The sequence below is a fragment of the Dendropsophus ebraccatus genome, chromosome 2 (genome assembly GCF_027789765.1).
Source record: "Dendropsophus ebraccatus isolate aDenEbr1 chromosome 2, aDenEbr1.pat, whole genome shotgun sequence".
Taxonomy (NCBI): Eukaryota; Metazoa; Chordata; class Amphibia; order Anura; family Hylidae; genus Dendropsophus; species Dendropsophus ebraccatus.
Window position 1 is genome coordinate 124070397 of NC_091455.1, and position 11074 is coordinate 124081470.

Here is an 11074-nt window from a genome sequence, read left to right on the forward strand (position 1 = left end):
GGGATTGGCAGTGCCGGCTCTTATCCTCTCTGCAGTTTAACAATATCTATTTGTGTTACTGCATCATTTTTGTGAATACGCTGCAGTACTGCAATGACACTCCAACATGTGTGAACACAGCCCTAATTTCTCTGTAGACTTTTGCACAAGTTGAAACACCTGCTTATGGCCGGTCAGAGATGGTAAATCACGCCCTGACCCCCTGTCTGCATCATCAGCAAACACACACAATGTGAGACAGAGGCATGGAAGATTTGTCTCCTAAGGTGGGAGAGCAGTGGGAGCAGGAGACAATGTGGATTGGCACAGAGGTCATTTTTTTTTTCACTTCCTGAATTTCTATCAGCTACCAGTGTGGCAGAACCGTACAGATACAGTAATAGGCTATGTTCACACTACGTAAAATAACAGCCGTTCTTTTCACTGGCCGGACTTTTGCGACCAAAACTACGGCCGTAGAATTACGATCGTACGTGCTAGTCGTGAAACTACGGACGTTGTTTAATTTTGATTCCTAGCATGTTTATAAATGGGATGAAACAGGTCATTTACTGTAAATACTGCGCCCAGCCCGAGAAACCACTCAAAAAATTTTTTACATCAAAATCAAGTTTAATTCGGCAGATATAAGTTTTAAGTTCGCAGCCGCATTGAAATCCACGGCCATTGTTGCAGTATTACTGGCTGGAAATAATTGACATGTTCATTTTTCACGGGGCCCTATAAACAACAGCCGTTATCTGATACGTAGTGTGAATTCAACGGCCGTAGTTTTGCAGTGCGGACAACGGACATTATTTTATGTAGTGTGAACATAGCCATACATTGTATAGACACATCTATATAACTTTTAATGTACTTTTAATAGAAAACAAGTTTTCCTTATCCGGAGTTCCCCTTTAAGAACTGTTGACCCCATGCTGTTTGGTGGCAGCCATCTTGTCACAATGATGTCATCAAGAGGGAGGCTGGTCTAAGCCCTGTTAGGGCAGCCTCCCTTTTCAGGTGACTGAGATTTCTTAACTCAGATTGACTGCACAAGTTGCAATCCATCTAACAGTTCAACAGAGTCAGTGACTGAATATCCTTCTCTTTCCTCAAGTTAAATTGACCCACTCTGTCCTAGTGGCCATTACTGTAAGTATTTACATTACTTCTTTCCTCTGTCCAGATAAGCACTCCTGTCTCCTGGAGCTCCGATTACTCTTGACTCTGTCTCTGCTGATTGTTTTCCCCCTCCTCTCTTGCTCTGCCCTGGAGCCATGAGCTAGGGCCCTATTACACCAACAGATTATGTGACATTTATTTTGAGCCAAAGCCAGGAATGGACAATAAACAGGGAACAGGTAGCAAAGGAAAGACTGAGATTTCTCCTTGTTTCAAATGCACTCCTGGTTTTGGCTTAAAAAAAAATCTGTCAGGTAATCTGTTGGTGTAGCAAGCAGATTTGAGTGTGTGTGTGTTAGTTGGGCATGGGTTGGGGAGTTTGGCCACAGACATCAGAAAAGACTAAGTGCATCATGGGAAAGACATCAGAAAAGACTAAGTGCATCATGGGAAAGGCAAAACCAGGATGTAAAGAAATCTGAAAAAATAGGAAATAGTGGATCTCACTATACCGTATTGTACCTGAGGTCAATGGTCAACAGGAACTCATATAGGAACTACAGGAACTTGAAACCATATTTTGGGAGACAGATTACATACTCGCCACACTCTGTTAGTTCTCTGTACACTATAATCAAGCATGAATTAGGTCTGGAAGCAGTTAAATTCTTCCTAGAGAAGGGAGAAATAACCCTTAGAAAAGGTTGATTTCATATTACAAGCTATCCAATATATTCTAACTCATAATTTTTATTTCAAGGGAGACCACTACCTGCAGGCCACAGGTACCGCTATGGGCACCAGATTCACACCCAGCTATGCCAATCTCTTTATGGCCAAGTGGGAGGAGTCCAACATCTTACCCCAACTGGGTGCGAGTCTGGTGCTCTGGCGAAGATATATTGATGACATCATTCTTATATGGCACGGGTCTGTGGTCGACCTCGAAACCTTCATCTCAACTCAATACTAATACATCACACTCACTGCATCCATTAGACCAGCCCTTCTCAAACTGAGGAGTGCCTCACTGGTGACGCGCAGCTTGCAGTCTGGTGGGGCACAGGGTCCCTGCTTGTGCCCGACATTGGCACACAGCAGGGACTCCAGGATTTGTGACCCGCTGACAGCTCAGTCTCCAGGCAGTAATTGTCTTTGCCTGAGACACCTACCTCCTCCCCTGGCCCTCCCGAGCGCAAGGAGCAGCCTGTACATAAGCTCCTGGCTCAGCACAGCCTCCTCTCTGCTATAGTGAAAGTGCAGAGCAGCCTGAACTGTGTGAGCCTGGGATGGAGCAGGATGCTGGAGGATGGGGGAGGGGAGGAGCTCATCATCCAGATCTCCGTGGCTAATGGGGTAAGCAGTGCTGCGGGGCAGAGATCAGGGCAAAGTGCTGTGGGTGTGATGTGTTGCAAGGCGAGTGATATGATTAAGAACAATGTTCTGCAAAGGATGTATAGTGGCTAATAGCTTGCAGGTCAGTACATGGTGAGGATCAATAGGCTGCAGTTCTGGGTGGAATATGCTGCAGTGCTGGGGTACAATAGAATGCTGTTCTGGGTAGAATAGGCTGCAGTGCTGGGGTACAATAGAAAGCTGTTCTGGGTGGAATAGGCTGCAGTGCTGGGGTACAATAGGATGCTGTTCTGGGTGGAATAGGCTGCAGTGCTGGGGTACAAATTGTACCCCAGCACTGCAGCCTATTCCACCCAGAACAGCATCCTATTGTACCCCAGCACTGCAGCCTATTCCACCCAGAACAGCTTTCTATTGTACCCCAGCACTGCAGCCTATTCCACCCAGAACAGCATCCTATTGTACCGTACAATAGGATGCTGTTCTGGGTGGAATAGGCTGCAGTGCTGGGGTACAATAGGATGCTGTTCTGGGTGGAATAGGCTGCAAGGCAGTACTTAGTGAAGTGCAACAGGCTGCAGTGCAGTACATAGTGAGGTGCAATGAGCTGCAGTGCTGGGTGCAAGGCAGTACCCCCTAATAATATCAATAGACCAAAAGGCACAGCGTCGGGTTGCTGCTCAGTGGAGCTATATGGAGGACACAGCAGGAGACATTATTACTATATGGGGGCATAGCAGCGGACATTATTATTGTACGAGGGTCACAGTCGGGCATTATTACTATATGGGGAAAAGCAGGGGATCTTAGGCACAGGGGGCAACCGACATACCTAATCTGGGGGCTTTAACTGTTTGCGGGGCACTACAGGGGAATTAACTATTTGTGGGACACTGTCACTATTTGGGGAATTAACTACTTGTTGGTCACTAGTGGGGTTATTAATTGTTTGTGGGGGAATTTACTATTTGTAAGGCACTATTGAGGGAATTAACTACTATATGGGAGCTATTATGGGAATACCTACTACTTTGACAGTAAGAAAAAACATGGATTCCTCCAGCTCAAATAAAATTCAACTTTATTGATTCCAAACGTCTAAAATGATAGCCGACGCGTTTCGAGCCTACTTGGCTCTTATTCATGGCATCTGTGACCGCAAAATCTAGGGGAAAACATTTTCATCCCAAAGCGGAAAGAGAGGAAAAAGGTCACCAGAAAGCATCAGAGCCCTCCGGGACCATGGTAGCAGGAGAGATGGCTCACACCGGCACCTGCCTAGCCGGCATCCTGTCACTGTCAGGGTGATGTGCGGTGTTCCTGGCACTGTCAAAGTAGTAGGTATTCCCATAATAGCTCCCATATAGTAGTTAATTCCCTCAATAGTGCCTTACAAATAGTAAATTCCCCCACAAACAGTTAATAACCCCACTAGTGACCAACAAGTAGTTAATTCCCCAAATAGTGACAGTGTCCCACAAATAGTTAATTCCCCTGTAGTGCCCCGCAAACAGTTAAAGCCCGTGCATAGAATGAAGTCCTTGACACGGACGGAGACGCGCGCCCGCATCAGTCCGCCGGTGGGTGCCAGCTGCGGAATGCGTGAAGGGATATCTGTCGCGATTCCGCAGTGTGCACGTACCCTTAGAGTGTATGTAGGAAGGGACACCCGAATCCTGCATACCCCCCCCCCCCCATCCTCGGAGTTAGTGGGAAGATCGTTTAGGAACTGATTTTCCCACTGCTGGATAAAGGTTACCACATGTACGGGGATAACTTTTATACCAGCACCCCCTCTTCCGGTCCCTCGCTGCCCGAGCTACTGTAGCTTGCGGCACGATCCGAAAATATCAGAGGCAGTAATAGAGCCCTAATATTTAGCAGCCATGGAGCGGACCTAGCACTTCTGGATATGAAGGACCCCGTATCGCACCAGGAAAACATTTTCCAGGTGACGTCCCCCACACAGGAGAACGGGAGACCCCAGAAGAAGTGCACAGTGTGGCGTAACAGGGGCATCAGGAAGGACACCATTTTCCAGTGTGACACCTGTCCTGATCACCCCGACTCTGCATACTGGATCGCTTCAAGGCGTACTACACGTCACTGGGGTTCTACATTATCTAAATTCTGTCCCTTATTCCTATTTCAGGGGTCACGTTGATCCGGGGATTGTTCTGATCGCCATTATGGAGTCGGGAAGGAATTTTTTCCCAGTGATGAGGCTACTGTTGTCTACCTCACAAGGGTTTTTTTGCCTTTCTCTGGATCAACACAGGTTGAATTTGATGGACACCTGTCATTTTCAACCTTATAAACTAATAATTGGCCTAATACCCCCAAATAAATTAGAATTGTCCCTTTTCCCCAGCTAAATAGGTATAGCCGCCATTCCCATTAGAGGATGCCATGATGCAATTACAAAGCCTCTGTGCGGCCAGGACAGTAGAAACCCCCCACAAGTGACACCATTCTGGAAACTACACCCCATAAGGAATCTAACAAGGGGGGCAGCAGGGATATGGCCCCCTGGTGACGGCCACATTTGGGACGTGAAAATGAAAAAAATGGTATTTTTTATTTTCCTGGCACATGTTCGACAAATCTGCCCGTCACCAGTGGGGTCCATATGCTCACTGCACCCCTTGTTAGATTCCTTATGGGGTGTAGTTTCCATAATGGGGTCACTTGTGGGGGGTTTCTACTGTTCTGGCAGCACAGGAGCTTTGTAATTGCGACATGGCCTCCATCCTCCATTCCAGCCTCTAAATGGCGCTCTGTCCCTTTGGTGACTTGCCCTGTGCCCATATGGCACATTATGTCCACATGTGGGGTATTTTCGTACTCAGGGGAAATTACTCTACACGTTTTGTGTTCATTTTCTTTTTTAATCTCTTGTGGAAATGGGAAAAATCAAGGCTAGACCAACATTTAGAGTAAAAAATGCTTAATTTTTATACTAAATCATTGATCTTGTCTTGATTTTTTCATTTTCACAAGGGGTTAAAAGATGAAAAAAAACACAAAATGTGTAGAGCAAAGTACGAAAATACCCCACATGTGGACATAAAGCGCCATGCTGGTGCAGGGTAAGCCTCCAAAGGGAAGGAGCACCATTTGGTTTTTGGAGGCTGGATTTGGAATGGATTTCGAGGGCCATGTTGCATTTAAAAGGCCCCTGTGTTGCCAAGACCATTGAAACCCCCCACAAGTGACCCCATTATGGAAACTACACCCCTTAGGGAATGTAACAAGGGGTGTAGTGAGCATATGGACCCCACTGGTGAAGGGCACAAATGTGAAACAATGTGGCGTGAAAATGAAATATTACATTTTTTACACTATAATGTTGGTTTAGCCTTAAATGTTTCATTTTCACAAGGGGTTAAAAGAAAAAAAAAACTCACAAAATGTGTAGAGCAATTTCCCCCGAGTCCGTAAATACCCCCACATGTGGACATAAAGCGCCATGTGGGCGCAGGGCACGCCTCCGAAGGGAAGGAGCGCCATTTGGATTTTGGAGGCTGGATTCGGCCAGAATGGATGATGAACGCCATGTCGCATTTACAGAGCCCTCGTGCTGCCAAAACACTGGAAACCCCCCACAAGTGACCCCATTCTGGAAACTACACCCCTCAAGGAATTTAACAAGGGGTGCAGTGAAGATATGGACCCCTTGATGACGGGCACATTTGTGCCGTGAAAGTGAAAAAATGAAAAATTTCCCTTTCACGTTACATTGTTCCACATTTGTGCCCATCACCAGTGGGGTTCATATGCTCACTGCACCCCTTGTTAGATTCCTTGAGGGGTGTAGTTTCCAGAATGGGGTCACTTGGGGGTTTCAAGTGTCTTGGCAGCACGAGGGCTCTGTAAATGCGACATGGCCCTTGAAATCCTTTCCAGTGAAATTCAGCTTGCAAAGGCCAATGGGCGCTCCTTCCCTTTGGAGGCTTGTCCTGCGCCCGCTTGGCACTTTATGTCCACATGTGGGGTATTTCTGTACTCGGGAGAAACTACGCTACACGCTTTGTGTTTTTTTTTTTCTTTTTATCCCATTGTGAAAATGAAAAATTGAAGGCTAGAACAACGTTATAGTGTAAAAAATACATTTTTCTTTTTTCATGCCACATTGTTCTGAAAATCTGTAAAGCACCTGTGGGGTCCATATGCTCACCGCACCCCTTGTTACATTCCTTGAGGGGTCTAGTTTTCTAAATGGTGTCCCTTTAGGGGTGCTTTTTAGGTTTTGGCACCCCAGAGCCTCTGCCAACCTGAAGTGGTACAGTCAGAAATGACCAAATATAACGGAGCCATTGAAATTCACTAGGCGCTCCTTTGTATCTGAAGCTTGTGGTTGTGTCAAACAGCGCAATAGGGCCACATATGGGGTATTTCTATAAACTGCAGAAACGGGGCAATCAATATTGGGGTGCATTTCTCTGGTAATAAGTTTATAAATATGAAAAATATTGGATTACAATAAAATCTCTGCACAGAAAATTAAAATTTTCAAATTTCTTACACACTTAGCTTTTATTTCTGTGACTCCCCTAAAGGGTTAAAACACTTTCTGGATGTGCTTTTGCAGAGTTTGGGGGATGCAGTTTCTGAAATGGGGTGCTTTGTGGGGCTTTCTAACATACAGGCCCCTCAAATACACTTTAAACCTGAACAGGTCCCTAAAAATATCTGATTTTGAAATTTTACTGAAAATTTGGAAATTTGCTGCTAATGTTTTAAGCTTTCTATTGTCTAAAAAAAATGAAAGATTGTTTAATAAATGCCGCCAACATAAAGTAGACATGTTGCTAATGCTATTTAATATATAATTTATGTGGTATAACCACTTTCTGTATAAGCAAAAAAGTTTCAAATTTGGAAAAATGCATTTTTTCACAATTTTTCACGTTATTTGGGGTTTTTTCATAAATATTCGTTATAAAAATCGACTCCAATTTACCAGAAATGTAAAGTACTATATGTCACGAGAAAACAGTCTCAGAATCAGCCGGATAGGTAAAAGCATCCCGAAGTTATTAATGACTAAAGTGACACAGGTCATTTTCATAAAATTTGTCTCTGTCATTAAGGCCATTTCAGGCTCTGTCCTTAAGGGGTTAAGCTGCCCAAGCCTTACCCTATAACACCATAAAACCTTTTCAAACTAAAAAAAGGTATGCCAGTTAAATAACTGTTGCAGATAAAATGCATACACTAAACTTCCCTGTTCTTGGGAGAAAAAAAGCTGACTTCTGGGACTTCATCCCAACTCCGTTCTATAAATACAAAAACAAGAACTGCCATGTCACATGTCATCTTACTGACCTAAACGTGAGGGGCCACTTGAATGGCCAGTTTTTGTAAGACATGAAGCTTTAAGTAGTTACACACCTTCGTCTACCAGGTGGTGTGAAATGTGACAATGAGACAAACATTCTGTCTGCAAGTCTTTGGATAAAAATGTATGTTTATATTATTGCTCATGTGCTGAATACCTGTTTAACTCTATTTGGACCTTAATGACCATGCTCCTTTTTCAAAATCTGACCGGTCTCATTTTATGCACTTATAGCTCAGAGATGCTTTAACATATGCTAGCGATTTTGAGATTGTTTTTTCGTAACACATGGTACTTTATGTTAGTGGCAAAATTTGGTCACTGTCTTGTGTGTTTTTTGTGAAAAACATCAAAATATCATGAAAAATTTGAAAAATCTGCACTGTACGAACTTTGAAATTCTTTGCTTCTAAAAAAAGAAAGTCACATGACAAAAATTAGTTAGTAAGTCACATTATCAATATGTCCTCTTTATTCTGGATTTATTTCGTTAACATATTTCACTTTTTTAGGGTGTTACCGGGCTTAGAAATGTATCAGCAAATTATGAAATTTTCATTAAATTTCCAAAACTGATTTTTTTTTAGGGACCCGTTCTTTTTTTAAGTTGATTTAGGAGGCTTGTATACTGGAAACCCCCATAAGTGACCCCATTTTGGAAACTAGACACCTTAAAGAATTAATCTAGGGGTATAATGAGCATTTTAACCCTATAGGGGCTGGAGGAAAGTATTCACAATTAGGCCGGAAAAAAATGGAAAATAGAAATTTTCCAATAATATATTTGTTAAGATTAAAGTATCTCATTTTCATAAGCAACATGAGAGAAAGTGCACCCCAAATTTTGTAACGCAGGTTCTCCTGAGTACAATGGTACCCCATATGTGGGCATAAACCACTGTATGGGCACACAGCGGGGCTCAGAAGGAATGGAACGCCAATTAGCATTTCCAGTTCAGATTTTGCTGAAGTTTTTGAGCGCCAGGTGTGTTTGCAGTGCCCCTGTAGTGTCAGCAGACTAGAACCCCCCAAAAGTCACCACATTTTGGAAAGTACACCCCTCAAAGAATACATCTTCGGTTGTGGTGATCATTTTGACCCCACAGGTATTAGAGGAAAGTATTCAAAAGAAGACAGTAAAAATGAAAAAATAGAATTTTTCCAATAATATGTTTGTTTAGTTTGAAATTTCTAAATTTCACGAGGAACAGGGGAAAAAAGCACCCCAATATATGAAACACAGGTTTCCCTGAGTAGAACGGTACCCCATGCGTGGGCATAAACCACTGTATGGGCAAACAGCAGGGCTCAGAAGGAAGGGAGCACCAATTAGCATTTTCAGTACATGATTTTTCTGAAGAAGTTTCTGAGCTCCAGGTGCATTTGCAGTTCCCTTGTAGTGTCCGCAGAATAGAACCCCCCAAAAGTCACCCCATTTAGGAAAGTACACCCCTCAAAGAATTCATATTGGGGTGTGGTGACCATTTTGACCCCACAGGTATTAGAGGAAAGTATTCAAAATAAAAAATAGAATTTTTCCAATAATATGTTCATTTAGTTTTAAATTTCTCAATTTCACAAGGAAAAGGGGAGAAAACTCACCCAAATATATGTAACGCAGGTTCTCCTGAGTAGAACGGTACCCCATATGTGGGCATAAACCACTGTATGGGCACACAGCCGGGCTCAGAAGGAAGGGGGCGCAAATTAGAATTTTCAGTGCATGATTTTGCTGAAGAAGTTTCTGAGCTCCAGGTGCATTTGCAGTTCCCTTGTAGTGTCCGCAGAATAGAACCCCCATAAAAGTCACCCCATTTTTGAAAGTATACCCCTCAAAGAATACATCTTGGGGTGTGGTGAGCATTTTGACCCCACAGGTATTGGAGGAAAGTATTCAAAACTAGACCGTAAAAATGAAAAAAATTAAATTTTTCCAATAACATGTTTGTTTAGTTTGAAATTTCTCAATTTAACTAGGAACAGGGGAGCAAAAGCACCCCAACATTTGTAACGGAGATTCTCCTGAGTACAATGGTACCCCATATGTGGGCATAAACCACTGTATGGACACACAGCAGGGCTCAGAAGGGAAGGAGTGTCATTTTAGTTACAGGCAATATGTGGGTGTTTACTAGCTATCTGGGGTGGTTATGAACAATCTCAGGGGGTTTACTGGCTATCTGAGGTTGCGACAGGCAATCTGGTGTGGTTATGGGCAATCTGGGGTGGTTATGAGCAGTATGTGCCAATCTGGATTGGTTACGGGCAATCGGGGGTGGTTACGGGCAATCTAGGATGGTTACGGGCAATCTGGGGGTGTTAACTGGCTATATGGGGTGGTTACGGGAAATCTGGGGGTGTTTACTGGCTATCTGGGGTGGTGATGGGCAATCTGGTGCTGTTCACTGGCTATCTGGGGTGTCGACAGCAATCTGGGGTGGCAACGGACAATCTGGGGTGGCGACGGGCAATCTGGGGAGGTGACGGGCAATCTGGGGAGGTGACGGACAATCTGGGGAAGTTGCGAGCAATCTGGGGTGGTGACAGGCAATTTGGGGTAGCTACGGGCAGTCTGTGGCAATCTGTGGTGGTTACGGGCTGTCTGGGATGGTTACGGGCTGTCTGGGAGGGTTACGGGCAGTCTGGGAGAGTTACGGGCAGTCTGGGAGGGTTACGGGCAGTCTGGGAGGGTTACGGGCAGTCTGGGAGGGTTACCGGCAGTCTGGGAGGGTTACGGGCAGTCTGGGAGGGTTACGGGCAATCTAGGGGTTATAGGCAATCTGGGGAGGTGACGGGCATTCTGGGGTGGTGATGGGCAATCTGAGGTGGTTACGGATAATCTGGGGTGGTTACAGGTAATCCGGGGGACTTGACTTTGGTGTCAGGGGTAAAAAAGTGCCGGCACTAGAGATGAGTGAACCTCGAGCATGCTCGAGTCGATCCGAACCCGAACTTTCGGCATTTGATAAGCGGTGGCTGCTGAACTTGAATAAAGCCCTAAGGCTATGTGGAAAACATGGATATAGTCATTGGTTGTATCCATGTTTTCCAGACAACCTTAGAGCTTTATCCAAGTTCAGCAGCCCCAGATAATCAAATACCGAACGTTCGGGTTCGGATCAACTCGAACCCGAACCCGGTTCGCTCATCTCTAGCCGGCACCATTTGGAACAAGCGATCAGCGGTATATAGTATATACCGCTGATCGCTTGTACTGGGACCACACCGGGTGGTCCCCAATCATTACCCCATGCTCTCTGCCACCTCTGG